At 38.3% G+C, this 24,298-nt stretch overlaps 1 protein-coding gene across 2 annotated transcripts in view; it reads left to right on the top strand.

Annotated features, from left to right (window-relative positions):
• The window catches only part of LOC108430851 (cadherin-18), a 214,639-nt gene that overhangs the window by 56,754 nt on the left and 133,587 nt on the right, over positions 1-24,298 (top strand). Inside the window, exon 1 of one of the 2 annotated variants that reach the window (XM_017703642.2) lies at positions 13,923-14,174. The exons of the other annotated variant lie outside the window; for it this stretch is intronic. The gene's annotated coding sequence lies outside the window, so the exon portion shown is untranslated. Of the gene's footprint in view, positions 1-13,922; positions 14,175-24,298 lie in introns of those variants that run through there. 2 annotated transcript variants of the gene reach the window in all.

The raw sequence follows: 24,298 nt of genomic DNA, 5'->3' as shown, positions 1-24,298 counted from the left end.
CCGGCGCAGAGTAATTGGATGGGGGTTGGTGAGGGATTTTAAAAGCACTCCCTGGACTGTTTTTATGCATGGTTTAGATTTTAAAGAGTATTCCACATGAGGGAAGGCTAAGGGTAAATGAAACATTTGTGAAGCAGGCTGAGAAGAACGGAAGCCTTTGAATGGGTTGCAACCATTGGCTTGACATCCCACAGAGCATTTGAAAAAAAGAAATAACTTAGAACTAGTGTCTAAGCTGTGCCATTTGAGATGCTTTTGAATAACTTGTGTGCTAAAAATCTTCTAAAAGAATTGGGGTTATGAATCTTTGAGTTTTTGATTAATTTATTAGATAAAATCTACCATTCTGTTACAAGGCTTCCATTTTCCCTTACCCTCAAAACACAACATTTAACTGTACTTGAACTTGTAGAAAGTAAATGGATATTTACTTTTTACTCCACAGTTGTGGTTGTCTGTATAGTATTACTGAAGGACAATGGGAGTGAAAGGTCAGTCAATATTTGGCGCCTCACATGTGGTGGGTGGGCTGGGGGTTTCATATCTGGGATATAATTTTGTCTTGTACTCTGGGTTTCATATTGCGGTATCAATGCAACCCTGTAGAGGCAACCCAGAACAAAACAACATGTAAAAGGATCAGAGGCTTTCTCGGAGAAACTTTGCCACAAATATCTCCAGGCAGGTCAAAAAAAACAAAAAACAAAAAAACGAAACTAAACACAAGTACAAGTACACACAGAGCACTCAGGTTGTTTCAAAAGATTACAAGAAGTTGGTACAGACTTAGAAAATGTTTTTTTTTTTACCAATAGAGAACAAATACCTTTTTGCATTTGATAAGAAGTTACTACATTGATCCATGGAATGGTTTCTGGAACATAACAAGCCTAACCCTTAATGTAGAACTGCCATTCTTTCTATGTTCCAGTAACTGGACTATAAATCTATGTTTCTTGTCTATATTTTCAATTACTACACACGCAACATACAATCTCCTATATGCAACAGGCCTAATTAACATACAACCCATTGAATATATTTAACCCCATTACACCATGCAGGCGTACATCTGTGGTAACCTTCACAGCAGCATCATTACAGGCGATTCTGTAGCCTGCTGGTTGCAGGTCTCGAGCTAGACCTTAACTTGCTGTGTTCCATATCAGGTTTCAGCTGCAGTGATGAATACTGCTTCACACAGACTAAATATTGATCTTCCTTTCCATCAAAAGGGCACTGCATGCCTCCATTAGCCTCTGCATAATAATAAACAAGGAAAGCAGCAGACGCATCCACCAAAAATCAAGACTAGGAGCCGTCCATGGATGAAAGGGTCATGATCTATGACATCAATAGGTCAAATGTGTCGACTTTAATTAAAGTTGGGCATTGATGGAGTATATAATTACCTGACCAAGACACAAACACAAGAAAAGTAGTGGTTAAATGTTCTAAGCAATTAGTCAAGACCTGAATAAATTAAGCCAGTGTCTGAACAGAAGAAAACATACATGTATTTAATTAGCAAAATATCATGGTATTTCAGAACACCAATACAATACAATACAGTATATATATATATATATATATATATATATATATATATATATATATATATATATATAGATCAAAGTTATCTTTGATCATTTGTTTTTGTCCATCCTTCATGAAATTCACACACAATATAAAGGCCAACATGCCTCAAATTAAGTCAAAAACTGAAAATCAACAAGAATGGAAATGTGAGGTTTTGTTATATATATATATATATATATATATATATATATATATATATATACACACACACACACACACGCACACACATTCTTTGTCCCTTTACCACCTTCACTTACCATATAGCAGCTCTTTGTGTTTCTACAGTTGTTCACCCTGTTTGTTAAAGGATCACCACAGAGCAGGGTGGTTACTCTCAGTACTGCAGTGAAACTGGTATGAGTGGGTCAGAAAAAGCAGTGCTGATGGAGAATGGAGAATGATCCACCACACAAATAGTATCTGATCTGTGGTGGTCTGTGCCGTGCTCAGTCTGCAATTGTAAGACAACAAAGTGTTGGAGAAAGATAAAGAAATGGACAAAGAGTGCAGAACACACACACACACACACACATGTATATATATATATATATATATATATATATATTTGTTGTGCCACTGGGCTACTTACTGCATTGCTCACTGGTCACTTTATCATGCACAACTACCTTGTTTCTACATTCATTGTCCATTTTATCAGGTCCACTTACCATATGGGTGCATGCTATAGTTCTACAAAAACATAGTCCATCTGTTTCACTACATTCATTTGTTAGTCTTTTTTTCTACCTTGTTCATCAATAGTAAGGACCTCAAGGTAGTGGGATGAAAATCAATATCATGGTATGACCCCAAACACTGTATTGCCCAGCACAACACATGCAACATAAATTAAGATAAATAACACTTTAAGATTTAACATAAGATAAAACAGCTATAACTGTTTAGATACAGACACCAGAAACTAAAGCTTTACGACAAGTGACAATATTTCTTTTTCAGGAAATCTGCGGAATTCTGTTAATAAATGGAAAAAGCAAAAGCCCTAGAAAATTTTCAAGTGGCTATGAGTCAGCATGCTCCTAATTATAAAAATTAAAAGAGAGAATTTTAACTGTTGAAGAGGCATTGATTACATGAAGGGGGACTGGGTTGATTATAATGCAATAATAAGTGAAGACCCTTTCCCCTGCGGTCATAATTGTTATTCATATGTTGCTGGTAGAGATAGGGATCAAGGTCACTGAAGTGACTCTGAAAGGAAGTAATGGGCTCCCACTAGGGACCTTTGACCTACAGCCTTAAGGTAGACTGGATACAGAAGCAGTCAACCAGAACTTATTGCAATATGCTATGGAGAATTTCAAGGTCATTTAAGGATCCACCTTTAATAACAAGCTAATATTGCTGGTTGTTTAAGCTTGATCAGTCCTTTAAACCATATCTGAGGAAAGAACAGAAATCTAAATAATGCATCTCACCCATCAGATCTGATCTTTCTCTATTTTGCATATTTAAAAAGCATCTCACAACATTTGTCTCCTGTGTTCTGTATTGTGCTGGTAGACAAATTATTAATGACCATGTGTTTCTGCACTGAAGTTAAGTTACGTAAGTTAATGTAAAGAGGATTTTAAGTGATTTTGGAGCATTTTTATTGGGCTAATCATTGTGAAATGTTCACACAATGTAAACGATAACTGTCCAAATAAACTAAAATATTAAAAATATATTTATGTACATGCTTACATGTTTTTCTTTGGGCTTTTTTTCTTTGTTGTATATATCATATTGTACATCTTTCAGTAATGGTTGTTCACACAGTTATGCAGAATATTGAAAGATGAACTCTTGGTCTGATATTTGTAGATTAAATGATGTAATGCAAAGCATGTCTTGATGGAGTCACAATCAATTTTCTATATCTAATCCAACTGTGTTAATCACCTGTGCTCTTATGACAGATATGTTTAAAAGGCAGAGCTGAACAGTGGAGCTGTCAGCAGTCTTGGGAAACAGAGAAAATGCCAGTTCAGTGATGAAAAGGTAATACTGTAAATAAATAAAACTCTTTGCAAACAAAAACTCCTACATACTCCACCTCAAAAACTAAAATTTGAGAAACAATAACGCACATTGTGAGTGCATACTGTGGAAAATGATAAAGCAATTATTATAATGTCAAAAGCACCGCTGTTAGCTCTGTGCCAGCAGCAGCAGTTGCCTTTTTCTGTTCAGATAGCTTTAATTTTTACGTATTTATGTAGTGTGATTTCTTGTTCCTGAAAAGTCGCCACACTTGGACTCCTCTCCATGTCTTATGCTGTTGGCATAATATAGGCCAGTTTTGAGACATAAAACTGGCCACAGCTAGTTGAGCAAACTTAATAAATTGAGCAGAATATGTAATGTACTGCATTTCCAACATCCTCATAGATTTTTGTAGGATACATTATCTGCGACAAGCATACATATGAGGGCCAGAAACGCATTTAGCATTTTTCCATGTTAGTAAAACATAAACCTTGCATTTAAGCTTGTATGGCAGTTTGACTTTGCATAACATGCAGGCAGAATACATCCTATTTACATCTGAAACTGGCATAAAGACTCCATCTGGCATGGTTACGTAACGTTTACTTTAAAACTAAAGGAAGGGGTCAGAGGTGCATGTGAATGGAATAGTGATATTATTGTATTCTATATCATAACATATGATCTTATAGGGCAAAGCTGGTCTGAATTATAATGATTAAGCCCTCAGCATGGTTTGTCATAACAGATAATGCTAAATAAATAAATAAATGGAATTCAGAGCACGTTTCAAATTTCCAAACTTTGCATTGTATGTTTTTGTTTGTTTGTTTGTTTTTTTGTTAAATATTTAAAATTGGATTGAAATTCTAGCTTTCAATAAATCAACCAAAGTTAAAATCCGTGGTTGATAGGGAAAAAAGGTTGTGTGTGCTATGGGATGGCACTAACAAGTCCCCTCATCCCTGGCATATGAAGGAAATGAGGAAGTGGAAAGGCTGAATAATAGGATTTTAAAGTAATTTCACTCCGTAAAATCCACTGTGATTTGTATTCTCTAATAGAAAAAATAGCAGAGTGGTAATGCGGCATTCTCTTGTCCCAAGCTGAACTTATAGAGAATACTGTTTTAGAGTGACATTTTTTTTGCCTCTTGTGGTGACACTGAACATTTGTTAAGATCCTCTGAGTAATTAATAGCCTGAATGTCTTCCTGTTGGGCAAAGTTTGTCATCACCAAGACAGCTGGTGTGAATATGCATGCAGGGAATAGTAGACATATTGCCTTCCAGTATTATTCATAATCATATTAATATTTGGTCTCTATTTGCTGTAGTCATATTTAGAAACATGATGCATTGTGCCACTGCTTATCGATGGAGATGTTTCCATTTTTTTTCTATGTACTGTTTTCAATATTTCAGTGTTTCTGTTTTGGCTTTAGTTTGTATTTTTAGTTTCAGGGTTTCTTTTTTACGTGTTTATTCTCTGAAAGCACACTGACAAGGTCTGCAACTCGCTTTTCATTGGTGTTGGGTTCTCCCCTGAGAGGGTCGTCTTTCAGCACAATTAACTGGAAAGGATTTGCCTGTGGATATTTAGTCACTTCAACCTTGGATCTTCCTCAGCAGTGTTTTACAGGCTGTTAGGTTACATACCTTAACAGCCAAGCTACTACAGAGGCTGCTCTCACGGCTTACCAAGCCATTTCTCTTATTCCCCCTCCCTCACTCCCTCTCACACACACACTCTCTCTCTGTCTCTCTCTCTGTCTCTCTCTCTGTCTCTCTCTCTCGCTTACACACACACACACAAACACACACACACACACACACACAACCTTGGTGGCCATTTGTCCATGTCTCTCAGAGTAGCCCACGCACACCAGAGCCTGAACCAGCATTTTCAAATGAGATTCACTTGAGTGCATAATGTCTTCCCATTCTGCTCAGTCCAGATTAATTGCCCAAAAGGAGCTGCTCACAGCTTTGGGCTTATTATTAGAGCTGTAGACGTAGCATAAAATATGTTCTATGTATTATTATTGCATTAAGACAGTAGATTTTATCATAAATGAAGTATACTGTAATTATAACATAGCCAACTGATGTGTAGTGTTGGCTAAATATTTTCCGAATTACATACTAGTCATTCTTTTGGCTGTCAACAAACACTTGATGTTAAGATCCGGCTTGTATATTAAATGCTAAAATTTATGCCCTCAAAACTTTGCACTCTCTTTCTGTGAGTTCAAAGTCAGTTTATTAACATGAATATGTTTCTTGCACTGGCTGAAAACCCACAGGCAAGTTGTGTTACAGAGAAACTGCTAGCATGACAAATGCACAGAAATGTTAGCCTAACAAGCTAGTCATGCGTAGTGCTGTGTTTGTATAACATCAGCAGCTGAGCATGTTTTTGCGCATTTGTTGACTCCACAGCAGCAGGTTAAAGCATAATCAGGTTAGTGTTGCATATTTATCATCATGTGATCCATAGGAAAGTAGGAACACATAGGACACCTCCTGTCTGGACCTTTTTGACGTCATTACCCATGCAAAATGCATAAAATATTTCATAATCATTACATATGATTTAGTATAGGATGGGGGATTCCAGCAATTAATTATTTTCACAATTACATAAGGTTTTTTTTTGTAATCAGTCTGGCAACAATGTAAGGCAAATTAACACTACCGCTCTACATTTAAAGTGGTCCTACATTCACAATAGCTTAGGGTGATCAGATGCCCCCATTTTCCAGGAATGGTCCCCATTTTTGGTGGCCTGTCCCAGGCTGGAGCTGTCCCCTGAAATGTCTTAGTTTTTAACTGTGAATTAAGAACATATGCAAAGTTCTAAAGGATGACTTATACTTTTGCAGCAGAGTGTTGCAGAAGACTCCTCAAACTACATGCAAACCTGAAGCAATGTTAGTGGCAAAAGGGTGTGCACCCCACATTTGGCACAATCGCAGCAACTCCAACACTACATGCTGTCACTGTGCCTGGCTGTTCACCCATTTGGAGAAAATATATAATCTAAATGTATTCATCAAATATATTTTTGCAATGTATAAAAATGACCGAATATTTACTGGGAAATGTTTAAAATGCATTTATTTGTATTTATTTATTTTTTGCATTTAGTTTTAATAAAGGTTACAGACATAGCTAAATGGTACTGACTATTGTGCTTAGCAATGTACTTTGCTTTAACCATGTACATATTCAAGTAAGACAGTGTTCACATAAAATAAATTGTTTCAAAATAATTACACAAAATCAAACAAAATAAATCATTTTAGATGTGAAATTATAACTGCATTTTCACAGAATATCAAAACCTACAACACTTGCTTTTGTCATGTTAAAGGTTCTTTTGCTAACATTTAAAATTAAGATACAGCAATATAAACTCATCCATCCATCCATTTTCTAAGCCGCTTCTCCGTCAGGGTCACGGGGGGTGCTGGAGCCTATCCCAGCAGTCTTTGGGCGAAAGGCGCAATATAAACTCATTTCAAAAGTTATTCCAAACAGTAAAATACATTAGACAAGTATTCTGGCTATTTTCAAATGTATTTGATAAATACATTTACATACATTTATTTTTATGTGGTAGTTTTGTATGTATAATATTTCCCTACGCGTTTGTGAATGATATCGTAGAGCTCTCATACACGCTCCTGTAGAGGCAAACTTTATTGAGCCATGGGTCTTTTTTCTGTATTCATGGATCTCATTTTACTGCCAAAATAATTTATATGAATTATGGCTTTGTACAACCACTGAATCTTTTGTGGTTAACATATCCCTGCCTCATCCCTGCTTGTGGCACTAGACTTAGTGACTTTTGAGACCTTATTAACTTGGCAACATTATTTCTAAAAAGCGACAAGTAACAAATCTTGCAGGGGAAAAGGAAGAAATATAAATCTTTTACAAGACTGTTGCAATTTATTCCCTTGCATGCTGCTCAGAGTAACATTAATGCAAATCTCATTTAGCAGTTCCTCTGGCAGCAGTGTCTTTCTCTCTGTCCTTGCGCTGTGCACACCAGGCAAGAGTGAGTTATGGGGAACAGCAGCAATGATAATGTGTGGGGTGGTGCTGAAATCTATGGAACTATTGTAGATTGACCATTTTTTTTTTATCGATTGTTCCATAGTTTAACAGCTTCACTTAGCATGGCAGGCTACTGTATGATTATCTGACATGATTGACAGTTATTTAGTTAGTACCCAACTTTATTTGCCAGGCATCGCCATAGTTTACAGTACAACAATAACCATAGTCAAAAAACATTAAACAAAATACATGAAAGTGGAAATAACCCCTCCCCCACGCCCACCCCCCCACCCCACACGGCCACTTTTATTTTTTTTTACATAGACAAAAACATTGGATGTTATCATTTCATTCCCAGTCTTTGTGTACACATGTTGGGTCACTCTCGAGCATATGGTTTCTATTTCTACTTGATTCATGACTGATCTGGCTGTTATAGGACTGTATGTCTGACTTACAGAATGTCAGCTATGTAAAGGCACTGGAGGAAAGAGAAAGAGTATTTGAGATCAATGTGGAGGCATCAATCAGGGCTACTCTGCTGTTTAAATGTTATAGCTCCTTTTCTCTATTCTGTTCCTAACCCATAATAAAGCATGGATGACACCCATTTGACCTTATCAGCAAGTGCCAAGAGATCTTTTAACAACATCTTCAGCTCTAAGTGAGTCTGAGCTTGTCATATTGTACATACAGGGACTAGCTTTCCAATTAAGTGCACTCCTGGTCTAAGGCTGTATTCAAAATACCCTACTACATACTGCTTGCATACGGCTTGAACCCAAATGTAGTAAGCAGTATGTTCTGGCAAATTTTTAAAATATGCAAAATGTTCCATTTATGCAGCCAAAGCTATCTTCTTTACATACTGCATTCCATAAATCAGCACGGTCATTTCAGGAGGACATAACCACTGACGTTTAAAAGCCCTGGATTCAGCCTTTCTATACATTGATAATAGCGAAAAATGTCCAAAAGCTGCTGCACTCCAGCTTTCTCTGCGGGTCTCGAAGAGGTTTTTCTGACATTGACTTACTGCATAGATAATGCCATTAAAATAGTAACTTACTGAAGTTGATCTCAACTGAGCAGTCCTCTCAGCATTAGTTTTTCAATCTCCTGTGTGGAGCCAAACTGCTTATTATTCAGTCAGACTAGCTCATATTATCAACTATGAGTGTACTGAAAATTAAATTACTCACAAACAGAGGAAAACAGGTGTGTTTGAAAACCACACAGGATTGCCATGTACACCAATCCAAAGCTGACAGTTTATTTTTGGCCTTGGAGATGGGTAGAAAACAGCATCCTGCCTGGTATCATTGTCTTTTAAAAGTCACACAGGCACATCTATTGACCAAACTATGAATGTAAACACTGTGGCTAGCAGTGGTTGCTTAGCAGGGATAGGAGAGCTGAAAATGGGACAGGACCTGCAATGATTTGATAGGCTCAGTCCCTGATGTTGGTGGTCTAGTTGCGCCCCTTACCTATAGTACAGCACACAACTTGTGTTGTGTGCTAGATACTGTACAGTATACTACCAATGAAGAGTAGTATGCAGTATTCAGGTTATCGCTACTATCCAAGCAAAACATAGCACACTGATCCAATGTCCTCTAACAAATACCAATATACCCAAGTAGGTGTGCCATACCTGTTGTGTTTCTGGGGAGTTTCTAGAATATTTTACCACTGTATTCTCAGTATGTAGGCACAGTATTAGAATGCTGGTGTTTATTGGAAAATGTTTGGTCAGTGTACTCTAGACTTTAACAGATTTATCTTGGCTTCACTCACAAATGTGTAATATTATTTATTTATATATATATATATATATATATATATATATATATATATATATATATATATATATACACACACATACACACACACACACTCGCTGGCTGGACACTTTATTAGGTAAATTGCTTGTTAACACAATTGTTCAATTGCTTGTTAACACAAATAGCTAATCAGCCAATCACATGGCCACAACTCATTTAGGCATGTAGAGGTGGTCAAGACAACTTGCTCAAGTGCAGACCAAGCATCAGAATGGGGAAGAAAGGGGATTTAAGTGACTTTGAATGTGGCATGGTTGTTGGTGCCAGACGGCTGGTCTGAATATTTCAGAAACTGCTGATCTACTGGGATTTTCATGCACAACCATCTCTAGGGTTTACAGAGAATAGAAATTTGTAATAATATATATATATATATATATATATATATATATATATATATATATATATATATATATATCTCACAAAAACTGAGTAAACCCCTTACATTTCTGCAAATATTTTATTATATCTTTTCATGGGACAAAACTACAGAAATTAAACTTGTATATAATTTCAAGTCGTCAGTATTCAGCTTGTATAACAGTGTATATTTACTGTCCTCTGAAAGTACAACCCCAATTCCAATGAAGTTGGGACGTTGTGTAAAACCAAAAAAATTCACAATGAGTGAATATTTGCAAAAAACAATAAAGTTTATCCGTTTGAACATTAAGTATCTTGTCTTTTTAGTGTATTCAATTGAATATAGGTTGAAAAGGATTTGCAAATCAGCGTATTCTGTTTTTATTTATGTTTTACACAACGTCCCAACTTCATTGGAATTGGGGTTGTATTTTCAGAGGATGGTAAATATACTGGGTTGTAACACACAGCCATTAATGTCTAAATAGCTGGCAACACAAATGATTACACCTCACAGTGAACATGTCCAAATTGTGCTCAAAGTGTCAATATTTTGCGTGACCACCATTATTATCTAGCACTGCCTGAACCCTCTTGGGCATGGAATTCACCAGAGCTGCACAGGCCGCTACTGGAATACTCTTCCACTCCTCCATGATGACATCACAGAGCTGCTGGATGTTACTGCACCTTGCGCTCCTCCTTCTCCTGCTTAAGGATGCCCCACAGGTGCTCAGTTGAGTTTAGGTCTGGTGACATTCTTGGCCAGTCTATCACCTTTACCTTCAGCAAGGCAGTTCTCATCTTGGAGGTATATTTGGGGATCGTTATTGAGTTGGAAAACTGCCATGCGGTGCAGTTTCCGAAGGGAGGGGATCATGCTCTGCTTCAGAATGTCACAGTACATTCATGGAATTCATGTTTCCCTCAATGAACCGTAGCTCCCCAGTGCCGGTAGCACTCATGCAGCTCCAGACCATGATGCTACCACCATCATGCTGGACTGTAGGCAAGAGACAGTTGTCTTGGTACTCCTCACCAGGGCACCTCCACACATGCTGGACACCATCTGAGCCAAACAAGTTTATCTTGGTCTCGTCAGACCACAGGACATGGTTCCAGTAATCCATGTTCTTGCACTGCTTGTCTTCAGCAAACTGTTTGTGGGCTTTCTTGTGCGTCAGCTTCAGAAGAGGCCTCCTTCTGGGACAATGGCCATGCAGACCGAGTTGTTGCATTGTGAGGCATATGGTCTGAGCATTGACAGGCTGACCTCCCACTTCTTCAACCTCTGCATCAATGCTGGTAGCATTAATGTGTCTATTTTTTGAAGGCAACCTCTGGTGCTTGAAATAGTAAATAGTGCTTGAAAACCACTGTATGACTTTGGCCACTGTACTATAGCTCAGTTCCAGGGTGTTAACAGTCTTCTTATAGCCTAGGCCATCTTTGTGGAGAGCATGCCATGAGGTGCCATGTTGAATATCCAGTGGCCAGTATGAGCGAATTGTACCCAAAACTCCAAATTTAACAGTCCTGCTCCTCATTCACACCTGGAACCTTGTAACTCACAAGTCACATGACGCAAGGGAGGGACACTAACACGGTTGGGCACAATATGGACATGTTCACTCTGAGGTGTACTCACTTGTGTTACCAGCTATTTAGACATTAATGGCTGTGTGTTGAGTTATTTTCAGTGTGTGTGTGTGTGTGTGTGTGTGTGTGTGTGTGTGTGTGTGTGTGTGTCTGTATTGATAATTACACAATGTGAACAGGTTTACACTCTAAAAAGGGTTTTGCCTGCATGTTATAAAGATTGTCCAATCTTGTTACAGTTGCTGTGATAAAGACATTTGTGAGTGAAGAATGGACAGTTCAATGGAAAATGTCACTGTACATTAGCAGCCACTATGGCAAACAGATTATCATACTACACTAACCTTTAAGTGACCAGTAACGTAGAAGAGTAGGGATAGGGGCAGATTTTTAATCTCTCACTGATTAGGCCTTATCCTTGACCAAATTTCCTATGAGTTTTCATTGCCAGTTTAGTGCAGGCCAGGTCAGAACCTTGTGTGCAGAGAAGGTGCCCCTAATGATTCAGGTCCATTGTTTGCATTTCGTGTATAAGTACTGTGTTTATCTAAAGCAAAAAAATCATAGATTCATGTGCAAAGTGCAGCAGTATAGATAGAACATATATTGTTGCCCTGTAAGTCAATGGATAGGCATCGGGTAAATCCTCGAACATGGGATGGTTTGAGTGGTGAGTGTGAATGATGAACAGACTGGAGTCAAGTAGTTAGCTGCTGTCTTAAATCTGCTGCCATTCAGCGTCCCTCTGCTGCCTCTCTTCTGCCTCTCATCCTTCACTTCTCTCTCTTTCCAGGCAAATCGGCCTGCTCTTCACAGGCCCCTTATAGTTAGCACTGGCCTCCTTCTTTCTCTCTACCACCAACTAAAGCTCTCCATCCTCTGCCTGTCTAATTGATGAATGAACAATCTGAAGAAGCCTGCACTCTCCTTCGTTTCTTTTCTTTTCTTATCTTTCTTTTTTTTTCCACAAGCCATGCACACTCTCGAAGGGGTGAAGGGCCTTTTGCTCCCTCTCCCCATTTCTTCTTTCTCCCTGCTTTGCTCCCTCGTTGCTCTCCTTTCCTTTATTATTCATTATATTTCCCCTCAGAGCAGAGAGAGAGAGAGAGAGATGAGTTGCCGCTAGCCGTCAGTGTACCTGGTAAAACTGGCAAAGGGAGCAGGGAGAGAGAGTGAGGGTGAGAGCTGAGAGTGTGAGAGCAACAGACAGAGAGAGAGAGAGAGAGAGATGGCTAGAGCAGAGATAGATATACAGCTGAAAAATGAAGAAGAGAGAGTTCAAGAGCTGAAGGAGAGAGACTAAGAAAAAGACAGAGAGAGGCTTGTGCTTAGACAGAGAGAAGGAAACAGAGGGAGAGAAAAGAAAAAGAATGACATGAGAAAGAGAAAGAATAGAGGGAGGGCAAGGGCTTGGGGAGAGGGGGAAAGAAAAGAGAGAAAATGAAAGATGACAAAGAAAAGAAAAGAGGGAAGGCTGGATCTTGGAACTTGGAACACTGAGAAAGAGAGAAAAGAGAGAGACTAGACAATAGAGATAGAATGGGAGAGAGAAAAGAGAGAAAGAAAGAGCTGACAGATACAGGGAGGGAGAGAGAGAGAAAAGAGGCTAGTGTACAGAGAGAGAGAAGAAAAGAAAGTGGAGAGAAAGAAAAGAGAGTGAGCCCAGACAGAGAGAGGGGAGAGGGAGAAACAGAAAGACACACATGCTATAGCTGAGAGAGAGAGAGAGAGAGAGAGAGAGAGAGAGAGAGAGAGAGAGAGAGAGAAGAGAAGAGAAACAGATGCTAGAGCACATATAGAGAGAGAGACACAAAAAGAGAGAGACAGAGAGAGAGGTCTAGATCTGAGACGATGTGTTTCTCAGAGAAGAGTGAAGTAGGAGGATCTGACCAGAGAGAGGGAGGGAGAGAGCGAGAGAGAGAGAGAGAGAGAGAGAGAGAGAGAGAGAGAGAGAGAGAGCGCATCTCAAGGCTTCCATGAGCTTTGCAGAAAGAGAAAAAAGAAAGGTGTACGGAGCCCCGCCGGTGACATCCTGTATAAGTAAAAATAGTGCATGGCCACGACTTAGTAAGGCGTGATCTCGTTCATCTTAATCATATCCTTCCCACGCCTTACTAAGTCGTGGACACGCATTGGGATCTCGTTCCCACGCCTTATTAACATTATTTTTATATATACAGGATGTCATCAGCGAGGCTTCGTAATACAGTGATTGACAGCAGTGGAAGAAAATGATAGATGGCTTCCAGAACGTCTCTGTAATAGCGAACAATTGCGAAACAAAAATACATGAGAGAGTTGAAGTGATAACAAAAGGACATGCGAACAAATCGAGTGTGTGTGTGTGTGTGAGAGAGAGAGAGAAAGCGCGAGAGTGACGGGGAGAGAGAGAGAGAGAGAGAGAGAGAGAGAGAGGAGATCTTGGACGGTTGGTGCTGCATGACAGACGCGCTGTGAGCTTTGAGCTGGCCAATCAGAGCGCCCAGTTTATCTAAGCTGCTGCAGTGGAGGATTCAGCGAGGATTCTCCCTCGTGCTCACACACACACACACGCACACGCACACACAGACACACTGTGCACGGAACAGAAATAGTCTCATTCACGGAGTAGAGTAGCGGGAGGAAAATGGTGCGAAAGCCAGGGAAAGTGCAGATAGACGCATCCAGCAAGAGAGGAGATGCTTATATGGATCCATCTTATGAGGTATAGTATGACACAAGCTGTTTCTCTACTGCTGCTGGTTGGTGTGAGGATGCCTCTGGGATTGGGACTGTACTATTTTAGTGAGTGTGTATATGTGCAGAGATACTGACAGAGCATCTAAAAAGAAAGGGAGAAAATTAGATATCTATATGTATGTATAGTGAATACATACAGTGTGGTTATGATGAATTCTCTTTTGAGAGTTAGAAAGGAAAAGAAAGGGGGAAAAGAAGAGGGAGCTGAAAAGGAATTAAGTATCTGAGGTGGTTAAGAGTGAGAGAAGAAGTGAGGAGAGAGAGAGAGAGAGAGAGAGAGAGAGAGAGAGAGAGAGAGAGAGAGAGAGAGATACATTTGTATGCAGTATCTGTGGCATGTGCTGCCAGACTTGCTGTGTTTCTCTTGCTGTGCTACATGAACTACAAGCTTCTGTGGAGTTGCTGTTCTCCTGTGGACTGGCTGTGTCCGTGTCTGTGCTTTGCTGGTCTGATCTGCTTCCTAACTCTGTTTTGCTTACCAGCAGACACACACACACACACACACACACACACAATGGCAGTCGTGGCTGAGGAGTGAGGCAGTGTCTTATCAGCAGCTTATCCTCCTTATGCTTTTAGCCAGGTTTAAATACTCATCTGCGCTGGTGCACCTTACACTCTGACATGCTCTCAACCACTTTCTAACACTCAGCTGTGCGAGACCACTGAGAGAAGGTCATGTCTTCATGATCTTTGCAAAGGCGAGAGAGAGGAAGACAGTGGAGTGGCCACAGCTGAATGCTAATAATGCTTTACTCATTAGACTCCCTGTCAAGACAGGGTGTGAAGGGCGTGTGTGTTTATTTTTCTATTTCTCTGTGACTATGCCAGTTTCTTCAGTTCATCTCTTGGCATTTTTTGAGATGGCTATGGTACTGTGAAGACATCAGACACCACTCTTAATTTATTTCATTTCCAGTCAAAATGGCCATTAGGTACTAACAGGAAACAAAACATTACACAGAAGCTTCAGCAACTACATATAATTTTAATTGCCTGTAATGCAGCTTCCATTATTTTCTCCAAAGTTCAGTCTTGGAAGTTGGTTGTACTTTCTGACTCTAACAATCCAAGAAATCTCAAACAAAATCTTCAGTGATGTTGAGGTCTAGAGGTCAGTCGTTGTTCAGGTCATTGTTCTGAGAACACCAGCAACCTCTTTGTTTAATTTGCAAATTTTATTTGTTTTTCACAATAAGGGCTTCTTGACAGTTACACGTTCTTTCAGACCCATAGTGTTGTCTTCTTACAGTGGTCAGAAACACCTGTGAACTTTTTCAGCCCTAGAAGCAAGTGTGGAGCTTGATATTCTACTGCCTCTCAAAGTTTACTGACAGATGAAATATATTGTTTATCTGATGGTGATAGTTGTGGTCTTCTAGCTATTATTATTATAAGGAATTTTTTGAGGTCCAGTTTTGGAAACATGTTTTCCCACTTATTTTCATTTGACTTTGATTTTCTTATGTCTAATATAATGGGAATTAATAAAAATGAGTGAAGAGCAGTCTCTGACTTTTGCACAGTATGTTTAATGTATGAAATTTTGGATCATTTTCTTTCACACAATGTACAGCTGGCAGGCGTGTGCATGTTTTCCACTTATTTTTCTTTGGCTTTCCCTTTTTTATGCAGGTAGATTATCTCATATCTAATCTCCTAAGAAATATCCAATAACACGTATTTAAATGACATTTTAAATACATGTTAACTTAAATAAACAAAGGATGGTCTCTGACTTTTGCACTGTACAGTATGTTAAGGCTGGAAGCACACGCACAAAGGCACTCGCATGGATACACTGAGATACACACACAGAAGGAGCGCTGTTGACTGTTTAAAAGCGTGAAAGGATCGTTGTGGTTTGAGTCCAAGAGCTGTGGGCTGATTGCATGATCTCTGAAATGAGAGAGAGAGAGAGAGAGAGAGAGATGCAGTGAGAGTGAGCACATACACTTGCATTTTGTTCTTCAATGGGTGGAGAACGATTTTGCTGCCCTTACTGACAGGCTCCCTTGTTCCAAAACGGTTCGACTGAGAGCAAATAGCAGAGGAGCATTCAGTACGGCTTTGAAGAGTATTCAGTGGTGTATAGTAGCACTGTCCTACCACACACTACCCCCAGGCAACAGACACACAATTGGCCTAGTTACATGCACTTTTAAAATTAAAGGATCCTAAATGCTTCTTGGCTTGGATTCAGTTCTAGGAAAAACCCTGTTATAGAACCTCTGGACTAGGACTAGACAACTTTAACCCTCTGGGATCTGAGGGCATTTTTGTGATTTGTGCATATATTCTTAAAAGCATCAAAAAGGCTCTTGGATATGAAATGATACCCACATGTTATATGTCAAGGTGTTCAGCACATTCTCAGTTCTCTCTCTAATAAGACTAATTTGATTTGGAGCGCTGTCTAAAGAGATAATAAGCCCTAAAGCTGAGTCCAGTTTTAGAAATGATAAAAACTTTTTTGTTCATTATTATAACTATTAAAGTACAGGCCTAAAGTGATTGAGCTTATCTTGCTTGTTAACTGGAAATACTTAGTGGCTCTCAATTGATGCCAGACAGCTCCAGCTCAAATAAACAAACAAACATATCTCACTGCTACCCTCTAAAGGTGCTTTTAGCAAACATCAAATAAACAAACATTATTCACCACTGCCTTCTAAAGGTGTTATAGCACTGGTTAGAAGACCCATGACGTTTTTTAAACATTGACATCTATTTACATGAATTTGCCTCAATTCAACAGAGAAACACACCCAATTCACATTATGTTCATTGCAATGTAAACCTAAGGTCATGAAAGCTAACTGTAGAAAGTAACTGCAGCACAGATAATTCTGATTAGCTCAAATAATTGGAATCAGGCAGGGTTGGTATACCAATAAGCCACAAATACACACAGATAATGCGACACACAAACAGTGCAAACCATGCGAACAATAGCCTCTTTAGCCAGGTGGTTGAGCCAGGGATGCTTGAGCCAAGGGTAGCCCACTTTGTTTTTGAGGCAGCAGACATAAAGGATTGCCAGTCTTTTGGGGTTAGCTTCAGCCTTACATGGACACCATTCTGATGAGGCCTGGCTGACTCGGTCAGCTGCATCAGACAGCACTGCGATCTCCACACAACAAGCTGTAGACCAGCTAGTACTGAGATCATGAGTGACTGAAAATTTTTCCAGATTCCGGCAGCATCTGATGGTCGGAAGCGTGAGTTTATGGAAAGCACATATAAGACTAATGACTTGAGAAATTTGATGAAGCCAAAGTACCTTTAATGGTGCATCTGTTATGTCATGCACCTGGGCAGGTGCCAGAATGCAACTGCTGTTCCTTTTAAGATGGAACATAAAATTCAAACCAAAACTGCTGAATAAAAAGCCAACTTCAGCTTTGTTGAATAGCCTTTTACAGAAAAAAAGAGTCAGTATTATTCCACTCAGCATTGATGACTTCAAACTGTTAAAAAATATTTGCAAGCTAATTTGTCTTCAGCTTGAGATCAAATATTATCTAGAATTCTAAATCTGACAAGGCCAATACCATAAGTAAAAATGATTAATATTTTGGGCATGACTTACTTCTGCACAGGAGCGCACACCCACACACACACACACACACACACACACACACACACACACATATATATATATATATATATATATATATATATATATATATATATATATATATATATATATATATCGTAACTGTCAGATTTTGTTTTTGTTTATACCTTGATATACATTTTTGGCCATAAGCCCCACTTCTACAGGCATTATATTAAATAACTGTGACTGGCCTTCATCAAGAAGGTTGCACATCATACTTACACATCATTTACAAAAAATGCTTTTTTCATCTATCGAAATGTTTTTTAGGCAACCAAAAGTAGTTGTTTTGTGGCATTACATGTATAGAACCTATTTTTTTCCTTTGAATGTATTTTTTACATTTTTTTTTCACATCTCACATCTCTTTGCTTTAGTGTGGTTCTCAGACACGGAGGGCTTAGATTGAGGTTTTTAAAATTCATATGAGTAATGTTCTCAACACTGTGTTACATTATCACATTCGCTCCATCTTCTCTATTTTTGCAACTTTAATCAACCTTCTTCTTTTATATGTGCAATGTTTTCCAACTCTAGTTGAATTGGTTAATGAGAGTGAGGAAAAAGGACTCCAACAGTGCTACACCCCCCTGCCCCCTTTCCACCCTGTGCACACACACACGCACACACACACTTATACACATTTCTCTGAAGGGTAAATCTTGATGATTTCACATAAATCTCTAGGATTTGTGAGAGAGAAGCAAAAAGAAAGGAAGCTGCGTTAACTATCTCTGTGCAGGCTGCTGTAGAGGAATAGTAAAATTATCTGTGGGAATTCTCAAGCCTGTTTTTAAGTGTAGGTGTCTCTTTGTTGTGTAGGTGACTAACAAGGGTTCCTCACATCACATCATCAGAACAGAGTCTTAGAATACAGGAAAAAGCACTAGAAATATTTGAAACAGCCAGATTGTATTGATCATCAAGGCTTAAGCCACACTCATAAAACATGTACACAAATGTTTCCACATGAAAAAAAAAATATTACATTAACACAGGTTTATTTTTCAGTATACGTATTTTCAGTGATGATTCTGTTGATGCAGTATGTGTTATTAATGTGGAAATGAACAGATTTAAAGCAAGCCAAGCCAGTGCTAGAGAGGCCACATACCACTTTTTCTTTTTATGTCATTGATATACTCAAACCTTGAGTATCAGGTGATGCTGAAACAATTCTGATATTTTGCCTTTAAAATCTACTAAGCTGATGAGCTTTGTTTAATTCAAAGACTTAAGATGATCATAGACTATGTTAGAATAAGTTGTCTGCTGACTCTGCTGGGGGTTTCCCACAGTGCGACATACAGTGGAAAAATGTAATGAACACACACTTGTAGTCACAACTTTCAAAGCAAGAAGTGAAGTATTTTTAACCAAATGATGAGCTACTCAATATTATATTATAATACCGGTTTAAAGAAAAATATATCATGCTAAATATTTTAGCTATCGCTAAGGCCTAATTTCAGGCAGGATTGGATTGAATTCATTCTTTTTTCCCTCTGATATCCAATCCAGCATTTTCTGCTGAGTTTGACCCAGTACCTGTACTCATCAGTACTAGTGAAAGTTAAATGAGTGAGTGAAATGAAAATAAGTTTAAACACACTTCTGCACATTTTAATGCACAATTACTCTTTATTTGCTATGTCTAATATACGTTTCTAAACATGTGTAGAGAATGTTTTAACATAGAGAATCAATAAAACGTCATTTGACCAAGGATGCCCAAAACTTTGCTTACAACTCTATCTTTAGTCAGTGCACCAGTATTACCACCAAAACATTACACATAATAATGTTTCTGGCCATAGTATCTGTAAATCAGGGATGTCAAACTCGCCCAATAAAATTTAAAAACCTCATCAAATCAGTGGGCCAGAGGAAAAAAAATGTGATATCATCCAAACTGGCCATTGTTATACAGACAAATGTAGACACTTATAGCAGACCTTAAAATATTACATGGACACTTGAAATATTAAAAAAGTTAAATGTCCCCTGGTGCTCGCTCTTTCTAACCTAGCTCTTTGCTTGAACTAGATACCTGGCATCCTTTCTTTCCTACAAGTTCATTAAGACTTGAGCTTAATTTCTGAGCTCCTGAGCTGATGGTAAATGTTTATATTGCTTAAACTGCAGCTGAATTGTGCAGAATTTTGTAGAATTGTGGTGTAACCACTGTTCCATAGCTGTTGAGGTAGGAGAGTTGGAGCACATTATGCTGCGGTGCATTCTGGGGACTGTAGTGTAACACATTGTGAAATGGGCTAATATTAATAGAAAATTAAACCACTTTTGTGGGCTGGAAAGGATTGTATGAAGGGGGCCTTGTGTTTGACACATTGGCTGTAAATAAAGGGCTGCACAAGAATGACTATTTCTGTGGAGGCACGTCGGATTAAAAAAAGTAAAAAAAAATAAAACGCATTATGTTTTGGTTTTTTGAACCTTAACCTCATGCATCCCTAAAATATCATTCTGCGTGACGTGGAGGCTAAAAGCACTGAGTGAAGTTTCTAAGCAATGCCTGAAGAGATCTTAAGCTTTAGCCTGCCGTTTAGGCGCTGAGCTCAGTTCCCTATTGCAGTCACTACACTAGTGAGTCATCATGGTGGTAAGGCAATATACTATAACCCACATTGTGCAGACATCACCAGCAATGGTGTCCTCACTGACAGCTTATTAAATCCCTAACCCTTTCTAATTAAACAAACACGCCAGTGCTGAGCTCAAACCGGCTCTCTATTCAAATGATGTCATTAATAAGACAGCACCAAGCAGGCATTTCAGGCTGACTGGAGCTTTGCTTACAGGAGGCTAATGTTTAGTCTTTTTAGTTGTGCAATGATGTGTTCAGAAAGTGCATGTAGAAAGCATGACTGAAACAGCACATTTCAAGAGGATAGAAAGATAGAGGAAAGGCTTGATCCTAACAGCCACACCTGCTGCGTAGCATTTCCAAAATGCTCATGAAAGTCATAATAGCTGTAATTATGCTTCTGCTGGTGTTTAATTGAAAATGGGAGATGTACTAATGTGGCTTGAACAAATGATACACTGCACAGAGAGCATTTGCAGCTCATCACTTACTCTCTTTCCTCTCCTCTCTCAAACTGTCATCTTTTTCCTCGGCCTAGACTGTTTTTGTTGTGATAACACCACCGGAGGAACCTATGCTATTGACACAAAACGAGCAAAATGCCCTGCACACAAACATGCACACCCTCGAAAACACAGCTTGGCATACAATCTCATGCCCTCCTTCTTTTCGCAAAAGCAGAATAAGTTCTCCAATTAGCAGAATTTTTGTCTCGCATCCACCTGTGAGAGGGTATCAAAGAAAAAATGAGCCAGCCATGCTAAGCATTTGATTAGTAACGTTAAATCAGATCGTTCTATGCATAAGCACGCGTACACTGGAATGCCAATTCACAAACCCAGAAGTAGATTAGACTTTTGTTCATAATAGCTGATGGAATGCAGTCTTTTATCTTTACACACTTCACAGTGGGGCTGCAAAAAAACGAATATTTTGATATTTGATTGTTCAAGTGAATTAATTGATGTATAATCAATTAATATGCTCAAATGTGCCCTGTGAATGTGAGCTATGACAATAAACTATTTGGCAATGTTTTGACAAATTGAAATTCTGTTCAGAAAGAGCTAATGATGAGCCAGATAGTGATTTTTGTAAGGTTAGTGGTATCTCAAGCTAACAAGTCACTCACAGCAAAGCTACCATTTGCTGACCGTTCTGCTGGTTCAGAATTGACACCAGCATGATTTTTTTCCCGATGGTTGAAGGTAGCATTGTGCCAAGCATCACTGTTGTTGGAACAAAACCTTGCATCTCCAAAATGGTAACTTTACAGGAGAAGGAAAAAACCTACGTTACTTTTAATGTAAGTCAATGGAACCAGACAGTTTCCAAGTCATTTTGGGTCATTTTTTTTGGTTCATTCATCATGAAATTACCACACAATGTAAAAAACAACTGGCATTTTCAAATTATATCAAAAACTGAAAAACGTCAAAAACATATATACAGTATATCACACACACAGACACATATATACATATATATATATATATATATGCATATATGCATACACACACACACACACACACACACACACCCACACACACACACATATATATATATATATATATATATATATATATATATATGTACATATATATGCACATACATATACACACACACATATACATTTTATATATTTATATTATACATATACATTTTATACATATATACATATATATATATATATATATATATATATATATATATATATTCAGTAATGGTAATCACCTTTCAGCCCCAGGTCAGAGCAGTACAGAAGAGCTAATATACAAAAGCTAGAAACAGCGAGAGAGAAATATACAAAGAGAAACTGCATTGTTTAACAAGATTTTTGATGTGTATTCCACTTTGATGATGCTGATCAATTTAGACATATTCAGAGTGCTCCAGTACTTTTTGACACAGTAATATTAATGACATTTATGTTTTGGCTCTGCACTCCAGCACATTGCAGCACAAAAGAAATTATAAAGCTAAAGTGCAGACTGTTTATAATCAAGGGTGCCTATATATATATATATATATATATATATATATATATATATTTCCAGACCTCTCCGTGAGGAAGCCAAGTATTATTTGTAGTTTATACATGTATCATACAATAACTACTTTCGCTAATCGATAGTTTATTCAAATAAAACAGCTATGCTGGTGGTGGAATTTAATAAATCCATTCGATTTCCAAGGGCACTGTGAAGAAGTCAGGAACTAAACTTTGTTCTTATAACTAGTGCAACAGCTATTGATTGCTATTCTAAAAACATTAAATTCTTTTTACTGTGTTATAATGTTCTGTACATGAAAATCAGCCCACAGTCCCTATATTGGTGCATCCATAGCAATTACAGCTGCTTTGGCACCACTCATTTGTTTATTTGAGGACTGAAGAAGTGTTAGTGCGCATAAAACAGGCCATCATGAGGCTGAGAAAGTAATAACACTGCCAAAATATTAGGTGGACCAACTATTTGGGGCATTATTAATAAGCAAGCACACACTGGTTAGAAATAGGAATGGCTCTGGTGGACCACAATAGTGGAGAATACATAAAAGCCTGTAAAGCTTTGGGCCAAAGTCTTATGGACAGATGAGATGATTAAAGTGATTGATGGAATGAGGAAAGTGTGGAGAAAAAAGGAACTGTTCACGATCCGAAGCCTACCACCTCATCTGTGAAACATGGTGGAAAAGACATGTATGGCTGCCAGTGGAACTGGTTCATTTGTCTTTATTGATGATGTGACTGCTGATGACAGCAACGAGATGAATTCTCAAGTAATAAGAACCATTTTACTGGCTCAGATCCAACCTGAACCAATGCCTAGAAGTTGGCACTTCACCTTGTAGCAGGATAATGATCTGTAACTTACTACTAAAGCAATTATGCATTTTTTTTCAAACCCAAAAAGTAGAAGTTTCTCAATCACCCCACCTTAACCCAACCGAGCATTCATTTTGCTCATTAAACACAAAACTGAAATGAATTACAAAAAAAGCAAAAACTGGAAATAGCTGAGTTTCATGGGGTAGCATCAGCAGTGTAATGTGTATGGGTCACAGACTTCACTGACAGTCATTGGCTACAAGGATTTGCAACCAAGTAGTAAACAGAATTATTTTTACTGTTTGTTCATTTATCCAGTTTTAATCCCCTAAAACAGGGAAACTAATGTATAAAAATTATTATTATTTCAATGGAATTCACCACATATAGATCTCAGTACCCTTAAACCTGACTATCAGTGTTCTAGGCTCCACATAGTCATTGTTTCATTTCAAATTCAGCATACTGAAATACATAGCCAAAAAAAAAAATCAGTCTCCAATTACTTACAGACTAAACTGTATAAGGCATCCGAGCAGGCCGAGAGCACCTGGCGGTGACTCATTCTCAGGAGGTGATGCCAGCATTTCTTTCAGTTCTACCTGCTCAAAGCTTGTGTTGATTGAGCCTTGTGATATGACCAGCTCCTACTGTTCACACTTTGATTTGGACCTTAAACTAGTGGACATGGGAGATATTTTGAAGATTAGAATCCAGTTTTACTTATACATAGCCATGTCCAAAGAGAAAATAATAACATATGCAACAAGGCCCAATCAATATAAAAATTATAGGGTTGATATCAATGTTAGGTGTTTAAAAATGCCAATAACAAATAATAACAGCTGCCAATTCTATATTTATGTTTTACATTTCAATTTAATACTCCAACAGTTATAGGTAAACAACGTCCTACTGTATGATATGATTGATATTATCACAATGTTTAAACTCATTTGGACATCAGGAGCCTATCCCAGCAGTCATCAGGCAGAAGGCAGGATACACCCTGGACAGGTCACCAGTCCA

The sequence above is a fragment of the Pygocentrus nattereri genome, chromosome 13 (assembly GCF_015220715.1).
Source record: "Pygocentrus nattereri isolate fPygNat1 chromosome 13, fPygNat1.pri, whole genome shotgun sequence".
NCBI lineage: Eukaryota > Metazoa > Chordata > Actinopteri > Characiformes > Serrasalmidae > Pygocentrus > Pygocentrus nattereri.
The sequence above is the reverse complement of the archived record's forward strand: the minus strand, read 5'-3'. Positions and strand labels throughout refer to the sequence as shown.